Raw genomic sequence first — 9,414 nt, 5'->3', positions numbered from 1 at the left:
TTGTGATTTTTTGATTATATGAAAAATGGTCCAGGTCTCTCAATTCCCAACTACTGGAAAACACTGCTAAGGAGAAGGGACAGGATGATAGGACATCTGCTAAGACATGAGGGAATGACTCACATGGTACTAGAGGGAGCTGTAGAGGGCAAAAACTGTAGAGGAAGACAGAGATTGGAATACGTCAAGCAAATAATTGAGGACGTAGGTTGCAAGTGCTACTCTGGGATGAAGAGGTTAGCACAGGAAAGGAATTCGTGGCGGGCCGCATCAAACCAGTCAGTAGACTGATGACCAAAAAAAAAAGAAAAACCTGCCTTTAGCATATTTGTGACGATTTCAGTCCGATGCCCGTAAGGTCGGCACGTGCTTTGCAGTGGTGCACCGTCAGATGAGACAAACAGGTTATGAATGCAGGGGTATATTTGTTTTTAGAGGGTAACCAGGATCAGTTGTAGGACAATATTTTGATTCTGAGACTCAAACCAAGTTCGAGTTTAATATGTCATTTATTTACTGCAAGATCCGACACATATCACATTAAAATGATAGAGAATAAGTTTCCAACGAAACCAACATCAAGCCTGTAATACTGACAGAGAAACTGCTGCAACACAACGAACACAGACGCACGTAAACTATTGAACACAAAGCTCAATTTAATCATGAATGTTCCGCTGACACCGTGACTGGGTACTTCACCTAGTTGAAAGACAGCTTGGGAAACGCTAGAAGATTTCCTAATCGGTGCAGCTCGAAAATTTGGTTGCCATGAGCCACCGCCTGCGGCAGACATTCATGGTGTATCAGCGTTATTTACTGTTTTATGGATATATAATTTCGTCCTTTATATGTTTCTATCAATTCCTGTTTATCTTCTTCTGAGGTTAACTACCCACTTTTAGAAAAACGTCCGTTTGGAAAGGATAGCACCCGGCCATTCCCACTGTGACCAGCGAGAACTTCATTTTGCTTACATGAAAACTGGAGAACCCTGCAGAAATTTTCCCTCGTTGACGTACAGAACGCATCTTAACATGCAACAGATCTGTAGCGGTTGCTGGCCATGTTCCACACATTGGTCGAGCTCTTGGCGCCTAGCATAGTGGCGGGCAAGACTCGATTGGATAACAAGATCTGGAGAGAATAGCAACGAATTTTCTCATGGTGGCCGAACGGTGCCATGGCGGTCCATTCTTAGATATGCCTACAGGGAGACCAATTTGTCACGCACAGTTATACTATAGGGACTTTCAATTGCTTAGCGGAGCTGCCTTCACAGGAGGAAATCACATTTGCCGACGGCGGTGGAACAGGAGCTTACTGCAACGGTTTCTGCAAACTGGAGTGCCCTGGGGACCCATTTCCTTTCTCTAGAACCTCTGTGACTGACCTTCTGCGTCGAAACAAACCAGGGGATGAACACCTTGGCCCACAAATTTCTTAACAAGATAGTCTGAAGCCTCCTTCCAGCGTCAGAAAGCTTGTACTCTACTCAAAAATATCCAAGAAATGAGCAGAAAAATAATCAAATTTCGTTCAGTGATACGTGAGTGTCATATCACAAGTTTTTCACATAAATATATATTTTATCATTTTAAAGAACGTAGTTCTTATACAGGAAAACAGCGATCTGTAATTATTGTAAATAAACTGGAAGCAGTCTTGATCCCGTAACTTTTCTAATGTGGTGACCGGTTTCGATCTTTTTATAATGTCATCTTCTGACCTACAATAAACAGAAATCGATATAAACATATAAAGGACGAAATTATATATTCATAAAACAGTAAATAACGCTGATATACCACGAATGTCCGCCGGAGGCGGTGGCGCATGGCAACCCTATTGCTTGTGGCTAGTGGTGTACTGCAACTTGAAGAACACCAGCAGCTAATTAAATATATGAAGCCCGACAACCGTCTCCAGCATAACGTCATGGGTAGCCAGTCACGTAAGTTGCATTTCTGCCGCTTAATAAAGTAACGTGGTAATTACTGTAAGTCATTATTACCATATGTAAGACTTATAAAACACGTTAAAATCTCATAGCTTATAAAATATAGCGTAAAAAGGTAATTACTACGACCTAAACAGTGTGGCCCTATATCATGTACTGTTATCGACCAAAGCAAAGACGCCACTGTAGTAACCGTGGCTACCTACTCGTCTTACTAGGGCCAAAGAGCCTACCTGTGGAGACAGCGTCCTGGTCGCTCTAAGGTTGCCAGGGAGACCCAACGAAGGTCGATCAGTATATGGTATAAGTAAGTGATATGCACATGAGTTCCTGTTAGCATTAAAATTTTAATTAAAAGACATCTCGTCAAAATACCTACAATAATGTTACGTCTGATACGCGATATCAATAGTGGAATGTTACAGAAAGTTTATAAAGGGGAGCTATATTACCATTACAGTCGTTGGTCTGCATAGGATGCAACGTAATGGCTATTATGAGCGTAAAATTAATGAAATTGTGCCAATAAAGAATAGATAAATCTACTGTCTGGACGGTCACGTTATCGGCGGACAAAATAATGTCTACGATAACCATAATGTTATATTGCAATATAGTGTTAATAAATGTATCAATAACCGCCGGCTTGGCAGGGTAGGGTGAAAAGCATCCCTTGTCAAACAGTAAAACACATTAAAGTGACATATAGCGTACACATAAAGCATTCCTTGTCAAACAGTAAAACACAGATAAGTGGCATAAGGCAAGAAAATGGATTGGTGCACACACACTCTTAATCCAGCGTAATATGTTGTATAAAAACGATCACATGTAAATATAGTACAAAAAATATAAAGCATGATAATGTGGTACCACAAATATTGAAGAACATAGGCACATTCGTCTATGTAATGTCTGTCCATATGATATAATAAAATACAAGATACAAATAAATGTAGTAAGCATTAGTGTACAAACACAGTCGACAATAATTGTGTAGTAAAAACCCAATTAAAAGGAATCGTTACAGCGAAGATATGGTTATCGTGACATCTCTACTCCTCCAGACTAATGGAACATCGTGAAGAGCGAAGTATTTTAGAATAGTTCCTCAAACAGATCAAAAAAATATTTTTCTCTGAAATCCAGTGGTTCGTTAAGTAGAGTTTCTGGATCTTTTGTTCTTATGCGATCTAGACTGCTTCCATTTTATTTTTAATATACTTTATGGTTACTTTCTAATAATCGTAGCAAATAAATTTCATCCCCATTCATTCCACCGACAGAATCACCAAAAATACTGTTTTGCAATTACGTTTCGTCCAAATATTTTAACACAGGAGACATCATTTCTCGCTTTTTACACTGTAGGTAATACTCTCTAAACTCTCTCTCTCTCTGTCTACACAGGAAAAGGGAAGTGACAACGTACGCTCTCCGCCACAAACCGCAGGGTGGCTTGCGTAGTATAGATGTAGATGTAGGGTGTAGAATCAATCTATGAACGATGAGAAACGCATTTATAAAACGCCACGCTGTTTTCCGTATGCAGACGTCATTCACACTGACTGTTATCAATTCGTATGTGAAAAGAATCACGTCGTGGTCGATGGAAAGAACATCCCACAATGAGAACTGGTGTACCGTCTCGTACTTTAAGTTCAAGCTGCATGAATTTACAAAGGCTCACTCATTCTCCCCTCTGATTTTCGTCGACTTTTGCCTCGACAGTGTCATAAAGAACCATCAATAGCGTACTGTGCCATATCTGCCAGAAGTTCTGTAGCATCGGAGGAAACGATTCAAGATTACATTACACGATGTCGTGTGCATTTCTTCTGACTGACTTCAATCTACAAGCAAAAAAATGGTTCAATTGTAGTGTTGAATTACAACTCAATCTTTTCTGTATTTTTCAACAGGCAGAATTAGGACTTCTTTTTCGTTTAGCAACAATGAAATACACATTCCCTACATTAAAAATTTTACAAGAAGCCACGCTTTTATAACTCTTGGACAATATTTGGTTGGGTACAATTCAAGAACAACAGGTGATTAGCATTATGTATTTTTTTCTTTTTTGTGTAAGAGTGAAATCTTAGCGGTGTAGTATATGTGGAGAGGCGTCACAAACATGTGGTTCGTAAGGAAGGGCAGCAGGCTTTTCAGTAGTTGCAAGGGGAACAGTCCGGATGACTGGCTGAGCAGGGCTTCTAACATAAGCCAACATGGTCTTCCTGGGCTGGTACCGAGAATGGCTGAAAGCTAGGAAAAACTACAGCCATTATCTTTCCCGAGCACATACAACTCTACTGATGGCGTGCTCCTGAGTAAAATATTCCCAAGATAGAATAGTACTCCACGCAAATCTCCGGGAGGGGCTACCCCGGATGATGTCGTCATCAGGAGAAACAAAAGTGTATTCCGCAGATCGTAGGGTGGAATGTTAGAGTCATTAACTGGGGAAGTAGTTAAGAAAATTTAAAAAGAGGAATGGGTAAGTAGAAGTTAAATATACGTAGCTAGAATTTGTGAAGTTCAGTGGCAAGATGGACCGGACTTCTGGTCGGATGTGTGCAGGGTTACAGATACAAAATCAAATAGAGCTAATGCAGGTATATGTCTTATAATTAATAAGAAAACAGGAGTGCAGGTAAGCTCCTATGAAGAGCATAGTGAATGCATTATCGCGTCAATCTTGACATGAAGACCACATAATCTAGCACCGTAAGAGTCATACGAGCTTATATGCCATTTAACTCCGCAGATGATGAGATTGAAAGAAAACGGAATTAGATAAAAGTAACTATTCAGAGAGTTAAGGGAGGCAAAAATTTAACTGTGATGAGGGGCAAGAATTCGTCAGCAAGAACAGGAAGTGAAGGAAAAATAGTAGGGGAATATTGCCTCAGAATTTTGCTTGGGGCATATTTTCATCAGCGCTGTCACTTGGTTTATGAATCATGAAAGAAGTGTGTATACATCGAAAAGACCTGAAGACACTGGAATGCTTCAGCTTGATTGAATAATGGTATGACAGGGATTTCGGAATTATATTTTAAACTGTAACACATTCCAGGGTCAGATGTGGACTCTGACCATAATTTATCGGTTATGAAATGTAGATTTATTAATTATGAGCTATTTGAAGGAACCGGAGGTTGCTGAGAGTTTCAAAGGGAGCATTAGGAAAGATTGACTGAAACTGGGGCAAGGAATAGAGAAGAAACCGAAAGCGTAGCCTAGAGAGATAAAACGATGAAGATAGCAGAGGATCAAACAGGATAAAAGACAAGACCTAACAATAATCCTTGGATATCAGAGGAGATACTGAATTTAGTTGATGAAAGAAGAAAATGCAAAAGTGTAGCAAATGGAGCAGCCGAAAGGAAAAACGTCTGAAAATGAGACTGACAGAAGTGCAAAATCGCTAAGCAGGAATGGCTACAGGAGAAATTGAAATCTGTAGAAGAATTTTTAACTAGGTGAAAATTAGATACCGTCTACAGGAAAATGAGAGAGTCTTTTGAAGAAAAGAGAAGTAGTTGTATAAACATTAGTAACTCAGAAGGAAAACCAGTACTACGGAAAGAAAGGAAAGCTGATAAGTGCAAGGGATATATGGAGGAGCTATACAGGGGAAATTAACGTGAAGGCAATATTATAGAAGAGGAAGTAAATAGTAGATATGATACTGCGAGAAGAATTTGACAGTACTTAAAATCAAAGTCGAAACGAGGCATCTGGACTACTGCTATCCTTGAAAGAGCGGCCATGGCAAAACTATTCCACCTGGAGTGCAAGATATGCGAGACATGGAAAATATCCTCGGATTTGAAGAAGAATTTAATAACACGAATTTCAAAGAAAGAAGTTCTGACAAGTGTCACATTACCAAACTATCAGTTTATTAAAACAAACCTGAAAAACAATGACATGCATTATTTAGAAAATGGAACAACTGGTAGAAGCCAATCTCGGATAAGATCAGTTTGGGTTCTAGAGAAACGTAGGAACATTCTAGGCAGTACTGACACTACGACTTCTTTTAGAAGTTAGTTTAAGGAAAAGGAAAACTACTTTTATAGCATTTTTAGACTTGGAATAATCTTATGACAGTATTTATAACATCCTAACTCTGTGGATAATCATACATTTTCCACGTGCTTTGCGAAGTTTGTTTTATTGATTGTGCTGAATATTATTCTTGTAAATATGTTGTCAAGTTACAAATGCTATTTGTTATTTAAGAAAGAGAATACATATTGAATGTTAACATTTTGTAAGTAGACACTCTGGCCTAGTCAGAGAAAATATTTTGTCAAAGAGTGTAATAAATTGTAAATGTGTTATCGCTGGGCGTGCGAGCGAGCTAAAAAAGTAGCAGTCCGGAGTCGCGAGGAGTCGATTGGTGTCGTTGGTTGTGTGTATTTGCTGTGCAAAAGTGCGGAGGTAAAAAGTCTGTTTCCGAAGGGCGGAGCGTGAAAACTGAAATGGTTGGTTTGGCGGATGTTTAACATGGGCAACCTAAGGCATTTATTGGGCACAGTACAAATGCAAGAAGAGTAATTCACATAACATCAAGGGTACTGTAGGCCCTTGTTAATGGCTATGGTATGGCAAGAAGATCAACCTGTGCCCTATTTTACCGTTAAATGAAGCCACTTGACAGACCAACGTCATTATAAAGTGAAGTAAGAACTAGAAGTGTAATAGGCTGACCAGCGTAGTTAGAATTTTATTGCTTAAATAACATTGTTGTCGTGCATATTGTCAAATAAATAATTTTACCAAGTCATCATCCAAATAGTATCCATCCTATCCCTTTGTATGAACCGAGATAATCACAAAGTGAACTGAAAATGAAGTGAAAATTAATTTAGTAGATTATCCAAACATAATTTTCCAACTTATGGACATTTACGTAATAGTTAAATCTTTGGCTGTAGTATAAATAATGTCAGAAATGGAATGATGCAAAAGCCAGTATTAATCTTTTGCTAAAAATAGAGTAACCTCCATGATAAAAAACTGGTAGTTAAACTTTGCGTAACTTGGACACTGAATTTCTTTGTCAAAGCACAGTTCTTGTTCATAGTTTGTGGCATAATTTATAATTTTTATTACAAATAAATATCTGAGTAACTGTTAGGCAAATGACAGTCCTTAGTAGTGAGTCAATTCAAACAATCTTTCTGCTTGCTACAAATACGACAGTCAGTATTGCGGTGAGTAACGTAACAAAAAGATTCTGTTCACAGTCAGTAAACAATCTTACTTTAATTGATCTTTGAAAATTAATATGATACGTAGCATGTGTTTGCTATTGGATTATTATTTGACTACTGTGACATATTTTGTATGGAGTACTTGAAAGTGTGCGTTAGATACAGTTTCTACGTTATGACGCCAATAGCTACTCTTGTGTAAGATTGCTTACGAGTATAAAGGTCAGTTTCAATTTAATTATTCTTGTTCCGCTGAGTAACATACTTACCATTTTTCCAAATTTTCCACTAACTACTGTTAATTAAAAATTAGTTCCCGCAATAAAAACGTATGAAGTTAACCGAACTTTGTTTCTAATCGTCATTGCTGAAGTACTGAGCAGTAACGATTCGGTTATAACTTCATTTACTTCTCTCGGTTTTGCATTGTTCTACGGAGTAGATGCATTTTCCCCACAGATTAGGGACTTCAGGTACACGGTCATATAGAAAAGCCAAATTAGTCGCAGAGGTAGTAGGGGGGCTATGTTGACTGCAGTACACTCTTTGGGATTATGAAGGTATCACGGCAAAATACGGGAGTGAAGAGTTACATACAGCTTCCACAGAAAGTGGGCGGCAGTTACAAGTGTCGAATGGCGTGAAAGGGAAGCAGTTGTTGAGAAAGGGGTGGAGGATTGTACGCTATCAACGATGTTGTTCAGTCTGTAGGCTGCATTGACAAGGCAGCAAAGGAAAGCAAAAAACATTGATGATGATGAGGTCCCATACTCCGAGGAGCGTAGAGGACGATGCGTGAGACACGCACCGCCGACTAGCCAAGGTCCTAGCGGAGGTGGTTTGCCATTGCCTTCTCCGACCGTAAGGGGTATGAATGATGAAGACGACACAACAACACCCAGTCATCTCGAGGCAGGGAAAATCCCTGACCCCGCCGGGAATCGAACCTGGGACTCCGTGCGCGGGAAGCGAGAACGCTACAGCAAGACCACGAAAAACATTACAACATGAATTAAAGTTCAAGGAGAGGAATTAAAAACTATAAGTTTTGCCGACGACAGTGTAATTCTGACAGATACAGATACAACAGAGGACTGGGAAAAGCAGCTTGACGGAATGGACAGTAGCTTGGACAGAATGGACAGTGTCTTGAAAGGAGGTTGTAAGATGAACTATCAGAAAAAAAGGAAAAAGAGGGTAATGAAATGTAATCGAATTAAATGAGGCAATGCTGAGGGGACTAGATTAGTAAAGGAGATACTAACAGTAGTAGACGAGTTTTACTGTTTGTACAGTAAAATATACGGTGATGACAGAGGTAGAGATGATATAGAATACAGACTGGCAATGGCAAGAAAAGAGTTTCTGAAGGAGAGAAATTTGTTAATATCGAATACAAATTTAGGTGTTAGCAAGTCTTTCTGTCTTTTTTCTCTGGAGTGCAGCCTTGTATCGAAGTGGAACGTGGACGATAAGCAGAAGAGAACAGAAGCTATTTGAAATTTGGTGCTAGGGAAGAGTGCTGGAGATTAGATAGGTAGATCGCACAACTCATGAGGAAGAACTGAACTGGGGAGCAAGTTGTCGGAAAACTTGACTAAAGGAAACGATCGGTTGACTGGGCTCATTCTGAGACATTAAGGAATCATCAATTTCGTATTGGAAGGAAGTGTGTGGAGGGGGGGAAGGGGGGAATGAAGAAAGAGATCAAAAGACCATACAGTAAGCAGGTTCAATGCAGTAGGTTGCAGTAGTTATTGGGCGATGGAGAGGCTTGCACAGAAGAGAGTAGCATGGGGAACTGCACCAAACCAATCTTCGGAGTGAAGACCACAGCAACAACAAGAGTGAAATAAGCTAAGTGAGATGATATCTAAACGATGTTTTACTACTGTAAGGAATGTAAGATGACAAAAATTGTGTCAGGTTATTAAAATAGTGAGGAAAACCTTCGAACAGTATACACGGCGCCAAAGCCAATTATAGAATATTTAATTATTGTTCAAACAATTTCCACTTCATTCGTGTCAACAGGTGAGAATTTTTTTGTTTTATTGGAAAGAAGAATCATGTACAAGTTAAATCTTACGTAATATTATAAATTCATTACGTTATAATAGATATCTCAACATTTTCGATCTTAGCAATTGATTTCAACGATCTTCCTGTTCATATCACCAAATCATCTTTAAAAAATCTCAGCTCTTACATAATATTAGAAACTCA

The sequence above is a fragment of the Schistocerca nitens genome, chromosome 1, assembly GCF_023898315.1.
Source record: "Schistocerca nitens isolate TAMUIC-IGC-003100 chromosome 1, iqSchNite1.1, whole genome shotgun sequence".
Lineage (NCBI taxonomy): Eukaryota > Metazoa > Arthropoda > Insecta > Orthoptera > Acrididae > Schistocerca > Schistocerca nitens.
This window is presented reverse-complemented; position numbering follows the sequence as displayed.